This window comes from Triticum aestivum, chromosome 5B (assembly GCF_018294505.1).
Source record: "Triticum aestivum cultivar Chinese Spring chromosome 5B, IWGSC CS RefSeq v2.1, whole genome shotgun sequence".
Lineage (NCBI taxonomy): Eukaryota > Viridiplantae > Streptophyta > Magnoliopsida > Poales > Poaceae > Triticum > Triticum aestivum.
In genome coordinates, this window is record NC_057807.1 from 25,042,687 (window position 1) to 25,052,754 (window position 10,068).

Sequence of the window (10,068 nt, forward strand, 5' to 3'; positions counted from 1 at the left end):
TGCCACTTGATGTATGTTTTGGTGACCAACTTGCCGGTTCCGCCCATGAACCTATGCATAGGGGTTGGCATACGTTTTCGTCTTGACTCTCTGGTAGAAACTTTGGGGCACTCTTTGAAGTACTTTGTTTTGGTTGAATAGATGAATCTGAGATTGTGTGATGCTTATCGTATAATAATGCCCACGGATACTTGAGGTGACAATGGAGTATCTAGGTGACATTAGGGTTTTGGTTGATTTGTGTCTTAAGGTGTTATTCTAGTACGAACTCTTGAATAGATTGATCCGAAAGAATAACTTTGAGATGGTTTCGTACCCTACCATAATCTCTTTGTTTGTTCTCCGCTATTAGTGTCTTTGGAGTGACTCTTTGTTGCATGTTGAGGGATTGTTATATGATCTATCTATGTTATTATTGTTGAGAGAACTTGCACTAGTGAAAGTATGAACCTTAGGCCTTGCTTCCTACCATTCCAATACCGTTTACGCTCACTTTTATCATTAGTTACCTTGCTGTTTTTATAATTTCAGATTACAAATACCTTTATCTACCATCCATATTGCACTTGTATCACCATCCTTCGCCGAACTAGTGCACCTATACAATTTACCGTTGTATTGGGTGTGTTGGGTACACAAGAGACTCTTTGTTATTTGGTTGCAGGGTTGTTTGAGAGAGACCATCTTCATCCTACGCCTCCCACGGATTGATAAACCTTAGGTCATCCACTTGAGGGAAATTTGCTACTGTCCTACAAACCTGTGCACTTGCAGGCCCAACAACGTCTACAAGAAGAAGGTTGTGTAGTAGACATCAAGCTCTTTTCTGGCACCATTGCCGGGGAGGTGAGTGCTTGAAGATATATCTTTAGATCTTGCAATCAAATCTTTCTGTTTCTTGTTTTATCACTAGTTTAGTCTATAAAATAAAACTACAAAAAAATGGAATTGAGTTTGTCTCATACGCTTCATCTTTTTAATATCTTTCATGAGAATGATGGTAAGGAAAATTGTGCTCAAGTGCTAGAAGAAGAAATCTATAAAATGTTTGTCACTAAATCTTTGAATGATGAGCATGATTGTAATGTTATTAGTATGAACTCTTTGAATATCCATGATGCTAATGATATGCAAAGCCACAAGCTTGGGGATGCTATGTTTGATGAATATGATATTCTTTGTCCCCCAAGTTTTGATGAGAATATTTGTTATGATGACAGCATGCCTCCTATTTATGATGATTATATTGATGAAAGTGGGTTTGGAAGAGTGTCAACTTTAGGTAGTATTGATCCCACTATTTTGGAGGATGTTGAATCTTATTGTGATGAATATGAAAGTGGATTTGGAAGAGTGTCAACTTTATTTAGTGATGATTCCACTATTTCGGAAGAGGTTCCAATTAATTATGAGAACAAAGTTGCTATCTATGATGATTATTGTGATGACTCGTATGCTATAAAGAATAAAAATAACCATGAAACTTGTCATCATGATTTTAGTTTTCAATTGGATTATGCCTCACATGATAGTTATTTTGTTGAGTTTGCTCCCACTATTATTCATGAGAAGAATTTTGCTTATGTGGAGAGTAGTAAATTTTCTATGCAAGTAGATCATGAAAAGAATGCTTTAGGTGCTGGTTATATTATTGAATTCATTCATGATGCTACTGAAAATTATTATGAGAGAGGAACTTATGCTTGTAGGAGTTGCAATAACACCAAGTTTCTTCTCTATGTGCTTAAAATCTTGAAGTTATGCTTGTTTTGCCTTCCTATGCTAGTTGATTATTGTTCCCATAAGTTGTTTGCTCACAAAATCCCTATGCATAGGAAGTGGGTTAGACTTAAATATGCTAGTCATATTCTTCATGATGCTCTCATTATGTTTCAATTCTTATCTTTTATGTGGGCACCATTGCCATCATCATGCCTAGCTAGAAAGGCATTAAAAAAGTGCTTGTTGGGAGACAACCCAATATTTACCCTTATTGTTTTGTGTGTCCACATGATTATTATACTGTAGTAATCATGTTTTATAGCTTTTGTTTCAATAAAGCTCCAAGTAGAGCCTTTGGGAAGACTTGGGTGAAGTCTATATGATCTTGCTGTAAAAAACAGAAACTTTAGCGCTCACGAGATTAGATGCCACTTTTTACAGAAGAGTGATTTTAGGTTGATTCTTTTTGAAGATGATTAATAGACAAATTCCTCAGGTCCACCAATTTAATTCATAATTTTTGGGGTTCCATAAGTATACGTTTGATACAGATTACTACAGACTTTTCTGTTTTTGACAGATTCTGTTTTCATTGTGTTGTTTGCTTATTTTGGTGAATCTATGGCTAGTATGTAAGGGTATGAACCATAGAGAAGTTGGAATACAGTAGGTTTAACACAAATATAAATAAAGAATGAGTTCATTACAGTACCTTAAAGTGGTGATTTATTTTCTTACACTAACGGAGCTTACGAGTTTTGTTTTGAGTTTTGTGTGGTTGAAGTTTTCAAGTTTTGGGTAAAGATTCGACGGACTATAGAATAAGGAGTGGTAAGAGCCTAAGCTTGGGTATTCCCAAGGCACCCCTAGGTAATATTCAAGGACAACCAAGCAACTAAGCTTGGGGATGCCCCGGAAGGCATCCCCTCTTTCGTCTTCGTTCATCGGTAACTTTACTTGGAGCTATATTTTTATTTGCCACATGATTTGTGTTTTGCTTGGAGCATCATTTTATTTTGTTAGAATTTGCTTTCTGTTATTTAGAATAATGCTTTGCATCTATATTTTCAATAAAAATGTCAAGGATAGCCTTTACCATGCTTATTTTGCATGTATAATGTTGCTGTTTCAAAACAGAATGTTTACCGCTGTTGCAAATATTCCCTAGAAAAGTCAGAGAATGATATAACATTGAAACTTTTTTCATAATGAGATCTGATAAATCTTTTACAGTGTAGAAATTTTCTTATAATTTTTGGAGTTAGGGAAGTATGATGAATCTTGCATTCTTTACAGACTATACTGTTTTGGCAGATTGCTGTTATGTTTGCATTGTTTGCCTATGCTTGCTTCTTTAATGATTCTATTTGAGGATAGGAGTATTAAATATGTAGAGACATTTAGTATTCAATGTTGAATAATAATTTTAGTGATTTGTTACAGTACAGAATGATAAGGTTTTTGCATTGTTTTATACTAACTTATCTCACGAGTTCTTGTTGAGTTTGGTGTGAATGAAGCTCTCGAGATTTAGGAAACCGAGATATAAAAGGAATTAAGGAGACACAAGAGATTAAGCTTGGGGATTCCCAAGGCACCCCAAGATAATATTTCAAGAAGTCTCAAGCATAAAAGCTTGGAGATGCCCCGGTAGGCATCCCACCTTTCTTCTTCAACAATTAACGGTTAGTATCGGTTGATCCTAAGTTTTTGCTTCTTCACATGAGTTGTGCTATCCTTGCAATGTTATTTTGTCTTGCTTTGCTTGCTGTTTGAATACAATACCAAGATCTGAAATTCTTAAATGAGAGAGAGTCTTCATATAGTTACATAATTATTTAACTACTCATTGATCTTCACTTATATCTTTCTGGAGTAGTTTTTCATTTACTCGTGTGCTTCACTTATATCCTATGAGTAAATGGTTGAATGAGTTGAATGTCATAAATCTGAAATTATATATGCCTCATTTGCTTATCCCATGGGGAGTAATGACTTTACATCTAAGAAGTAGAGGTTGTAAATTTATTGACGGTTAGCAAGCATTGTATTGGTCATTTGAACAATTCATGAAAGAATATTGAAGGAAGAGAGATTTCACATATAAATATATTATCATGGACATATTTTATAATTGTGAGCATCATTAAGTATGACATGCTAAAGAGTTGATGTTGGACAAGGAAGAGAACGTAATGGGTTATGTTTTCTCACATTTCAGTTAAAGTATATTGTCATGGATCATTCAAACATGTTGAGCTTGCCTTTCGCCCTCATACTAGCCAACATTCCTAGCACCAAGTAGAGATACTACTTGTGCTTCCAAATATCCTTAAACCCAGTTTTGCCATGAGAGTCCACCATACCTACCTATGGATTGAGTAAGATCCTTCAAGTAAGTTGTCATCGGTGCAAGCAATAAAAAATTGCTCTCTAAATATGCATAACTTATTAGTGCGGAGAAAATAAGCTTTGTACGATCTTGTTATGGAAGCAATAAAAGCGACGGACTGCATAATAAAGGTCCATATACAAGGGGCAATATAAAGTGACGTTCTTTCGTATTAAGATTTTGTGTATCCAACCCTAAAAGCGCATGACAACCTATGCTTCCCTCTGCGAAGGTCCTATCTTTTACTTTATGGCTTTTACTTTATGCAAGAGTCAAGGTGATCTTCACCTTTCCCTTTTTCATTTTATCCTTTGGGAAGCACTTTGTGTTGGGGTGATCCTGATATATATATCCAATTGGATGTACGTTAGCATGAACTATTATTGTTGATATCACCCAAAGGTGAACACGTTTGGAGGCAACACTATAAGCCCCTATCTTTCTCAGTGTCCGATTAAAACTCCATAACCACAAGTATTGCGTGAGTGTTAGCAATTGTAGAAGACTATATGATAGTTGAGCATGTGGAGTTTGCTAAATTAGAGCTCTGACATAGACCCTTCCTGAAAATAAGATGAATTTCAATTGTTTGATGACTAAGAATGAAGTTTGCTAGTTTTCAAGAAAGTTTATGGTCTATGCTTTAACATGTGAATAGCTAGTTACTTGATTATGAATTTTTTTATGAGATGAACTACTGTTATGACATATAATGATGCTAGTAAAGGTGATTGAAATTATCATTTATCAAACTTGTGCACCTCTAGCATTCACACTTCAAAAATTCTTTCTTTTATCATTTACCTACTAGAGGACGAGCAGGAATTAAGCTTGGGGATGCTGATACGTCTCCAATGTATCTATAATTTATGAAGCATTCATGCTATTATATTATCTGTTTTGAATGATTACGGGCTTTATTATACACTTTTATATTACTTTTGGGACTAACCTATTAACCGGAGGCCCAGCCCATATTGTTGTTTTATTGCCTGTTTCAGTATTTCGAAGGAAAGGAATATCAAATGGAGTCCAAACGGAATGAAACCTTCAGCATCGTGATTTTTAGGAAGAATATGATCCTGGAGACTTGGAGTTCACGTCAGAAGATCCTCGAGGAGGCCAGGAAATAGGAGGGCGCGCCCACCCCTCTTGGGAGCGCCCCCCTGTCTCGTGGTCCCCTCCAGCACCCCCCGACCGACTTCTTTCGCCTATATAGTCCCACGTACCCTAAAAACATCAACAACAAAGATAGATCGGGAGTCCCGCCACCGCAAGCCTCTGTAGCCACCAAAAACCTCTCGAGAGCCCGTTCCGGCACCCTTCCGGAGGGGGGATCCCTCGCCGGTGGCCATCTTCATCATCCAGGCGCTCTCCATGACGAGGAGGGAGTAGTTCACCCTCGAGGCTGAGGGTATGTACCAGTAGCTATGTGTTTTGATCTCTCTCTCTCGTGTTCCCTCTATGGAACGATCTTGATGTATCGCGAGCTTTGCTATTATAGTTGGATCTTATGATGTTTCTCCCCCTCTACTCTCTTGTGATGAATTGAGTTTTCCCTTTGAAGTTATCTTATCGGATTGAGTCTTTAATGATTTGAGAACACTTGATGTATGTCTTGCCGTGCTTATATATGGTGACAATGGGATATCATGTGCCACTTGATGTATGTTTTGGTGACCAACTTGCCGGTTCCGCCCATGAACCTATGCATAGGGGTTGGCACACGTTTTCGTCTTGACTCTCCGGTAGAAACTTTGGGGCACTCTTTGAAGTACTTTGTTTTGGTTGAATAGATGAATCTGAGATTGTGTGATGCTTATCGTATAATAATGCCCACGGATACTTGAGGTGACAATGGAGTATCTAGGTGACATTAGGGTTTTGGTTGATTTGTGTCTTAAGGTGTTATTCTAGTACGAACTCTTGAATAGATTGATCCGAAAGAATAACTTTGAGGTGGTTTCGTACCCTACCATAATCTCTTCGTTTTTTCTCCGCTATTAGTGTCTTTGGAGTGACTCTTTGTTGCATGTTGAGGGATTGTTATATGATCTATCTATGTTATTATTGTTGAGAGAACTTGCACTAGTGAAAGTATGAACCTTAGGCCTTGCTTCCTACCATTCCAATACCGTTTACGCTCACTTTTATCATTAGTTACCTTGCTGTTTTTGTAATTTCAGAATACAAATACCTTTATCTACCATCCATATTGCACTTGTATCACCATCCCTTCACCGAACTAGTGCACCTATACAATTTAATGTTGTATTGGGTGTGTTGGGGACACAAGAGACTCTTTGTTATTTGGTTGCAGGGTTGTTTGAGAGAGACCATCTTCATCCTACGCCTCCCACGGATTGATAAACCTTAGGTCATCCACTTGAGGGAAAATTGCTACTGTCCTACAAACATGTGCACTTGCAGGCCCAACAACGTCTACAAGAAGAAGGTTGTGTAGTAGAAATCATACCGCGGTCCCCCGCGGTAGTACCGCAGGCCCGTGCGGTAGTACCGCATGTTTGGTGCGGTAGTACCACACGTCGCGGTCTGAGTTGGTGGATAACGGTTGGATTTGTTCTTCCACTATAAAAGGGGTGTCTTCTTCTCTGAGTTGACCACCTCTTCCATCCCCAAGCTCCATTGATGCTCTAAGCTCCATTTTCGCCCGATCTCTCTCCCTAGCCAATCAAACTTGTTGATTCTTTAGGGATTGCTTGAGAAGGCCTCGATCTACACTTTCACCAAGAGAAATTTGATTCCCCCCACTAATCCCTTGCGGATCTTGTTACTCTTGGGTGTTTGAGCACCCTAGACGGTTGAGGTCACCGTGTAGCCATAGTCCATTGTGGTGAAGCTTCGTGGTGTCGTTGGGAGCCTCCAATTAAGTTGTGGAGATTGCCCCAACCTTGTTTGTAAAGGTTCGGTCACCGCATCCAATGGCACCAATAGTGGAATCACGGCATCTCGCATTGTGTGAGGGCGTGAGGAGAATACGGTGTCCCTATTGGCTTCTTGGGGAGCATTGTGCCTTCACACCGCTCCAACAAAGACGTACTTCCCTTCAAAGGGAAGGAACTTCGGTAACACATCCTCGTCTCCATCGGTTCCACTCTTGGTTATTTATTACCTTTACTTGTGCAAGATATATTGTGTTCTGTCCTTTGCTTGCTTGTTTGTTTATTGTTATTGCATCATATAGGTTGCTCACCTAGTTGTATATCTAGACAACCTACTTTGATGCAAAGTTCAATTTGTTAAAGAAAAGCTAAAAATTGTTAGTTGCCTATTCACCCCCCCCCTCTAGTCAACTATATCGATCCTTTCAATTGGTATTAGAGCCTCGTCTCTTTATTAAGGACTTTGTCGTCCAAAGAGTATGATTGACACCGTAGACGGTGAGGAGGAGCACCCTGATGTGATTCCGTCCTCGTCTACGGCCGATGGGGGAACCACGGTCTCACGTGAGGAATTCAATGTGGCTTTAAACACATTGAAAACCTCCATGACGGCCGAGGTCAAAGGCATGCTTAAGAACTTTCTTGATGGTCTCAAATTATCCACCGCACTGTTGGAAGTGGTCGATCCCACTAACAAGGTGACGGATGCTAACTCCGACAAGGGGGAAGCTACTAGTGAGAAAGCCCCTTTGTCTAGTGGTAGAAATGGTAGTGGCACTTTTGCCCATGTGGAACCTCCACTTACTTATGGAGGACCGATTCCCTCTACCCATTTAAATCATGCCGGTTCTCCCCCTAAGATTGTGAAAAATTAGGATTTTGATGCTTGGGTCTATCGCTTTAAGCATCATTTGAACCATGTTAACACTAATCTTTGCAGAATCATTGAAGAAGGTTTCTATCTGCATGACCGAAGCAACTTCACCCCAAGAAGAAGGATTTTGATGCTCACCTAGTTGTATATCTAGACAATCTACTTGGATAATCAATTCAATGAGAATGCTCTCTTCGTCCTCCAAGATGCTATTCCACCCAAAGATATTGCTCATGTCCGACCCTTCACCGTGGCCAAGGAAGCATGGCACCATGTTGCTTCCCTCTACAAGGGAAGCGCTAGCATTCAACGCTCCAACTATGAAGTGGTGCAAGATGAAGCCGATGAGTTTGCAATGAATGAAGATGAAGAATCTCGTGAGCTTTACCGTAGATTAACCACTCTCGCGGTCTCACTCCGAGATCATGGGAGCAAGGATACGGATAACAATTGGATCAAGTGCAAGTTCCTCAAGTCCATGATGCCCTACCACAAGGCCATGCCTCCATCATCCGTCAAAGGCCGGACTTACACACTTTGTCCTCAAGTGAAGTGTTGGATGAGTTTGTGGCAATGAGGATCTTGGACAAGACCGCCGACAATGTGGTGTTGCATTCTCAAAGAGAAAAGAAGCCCAACCTTGCCTTGAAGGCCAAAGTTTATGTGGAAGAAGAGGAGAGCAGCCCCGAAGATACTAAGTATGATTGCCATGAGCACATGGTTCTTGCTTCAAGGCAATTTTGGAGCAAGAAGAACACAAGGCCCAACTCCAACAAGAATAACTCAAGTGACTTCAAGGGCAAGCAACGTGTGAGAACATGCTACAATTGTGGGAGTGTGAGCCATTTTGTTGCGGAGTGCCCTTATGAGAAGAGGGAAGACAATGGTGGCAAGCTCATCCGAAAAGACAAAGCCAAGTCCTTCCCCAACAAGAACAACTTCACCAATAAGACTCCAACTAAAGGGTTGGTGGCTCAAGAAGAATACCATGAGGAAGATGATGATGATGAAGATAGTGAAGCCATGGCCATGGCCTCCGTTTCCATTGCCACAACTCCACGGGTGTTGCTCTTCGACTCACCCAATGAGAACATCACCGCCAAGTGCCTCATGGCTAAAGCCACCAACAAGGTAACCCCCAACATCAAAACCACTATCATTACTATCCTTGATGGATTGCATTGATGAAAGTGAGGGGTCTAATGAGGAAGTAAATGAATTTGAGTCTTTTATGAGTAAGCTCAAGGGCAAATCCAAGAGGCACTTCATTGCTCTCTTGGAACAACTTGGTGAAGCCAATGACATGATCGAGGCTCATGAAGAAACCATCTCTAAGATGGAAGGTCATAGTCGTGACTATGCCGATGAGATATCGGATCTCTCTAATGCTCTTGAGGAAGAGTGTGAGCATCGTTTGGCTCTTGAGGAGTCACACAACAATGACCATGCTAAATTAAAGAAAGATCTTGATCATGCTCTTGTTGTATCTTGTGTGCTAAATTCCGAGAAGGCTAAACTTGGGGTTGACCATGCTAGACTCAAGGAGGAGTTTGATATACTCTACAAGGCTCACAAGGTCTTGAAGGATGCTCATGCTAGCCTCAAGGAGTCTCATGTTCAACTCCAAGTGAAGCTAACCAAGGAGAAAGGCGCCTTTCTTCATATGGTATTAATTGATAATGCAAATGCTACTAACCCGTGTTGTGAGCATGTGCATCTTGTGGAGGAGAATGCCAAGTTGACGGAGCAACTTGAGAAAGGCCTTGTGACGTGCATACAAGGTGAGAAGAACCTCAATGACCTTTTGAGCAATCAAAAGGAAGTTGTGGCCAAGGAGGGAGTTGGGTTCACACCCAAGTCCAAAAACAAGAAGAAGAACGATAAGACCAAACGGCCTCCCCCTCTCAAGCAAACTTTTGTGAAGGAGGGAGTGTTGGGGAACGTAGTAATTTAAAAAAAAATCCTACGCACACACAGGATCATGGTGATGCATAGCAACGATAGGGGAGAGTGTGTCCATGTACCCTCGTAGACCGTAAGCGGAAACGTTAGCACAATGCGGTTGATGTAGTCGTACGTCTTCACAATCCGACCGATCAAGTACCGAACGCATGACACCTCCGAGTTTAGCACACATTCAGCTTGATGACGTCCCTCAAACTCCGATCCAACCAAGC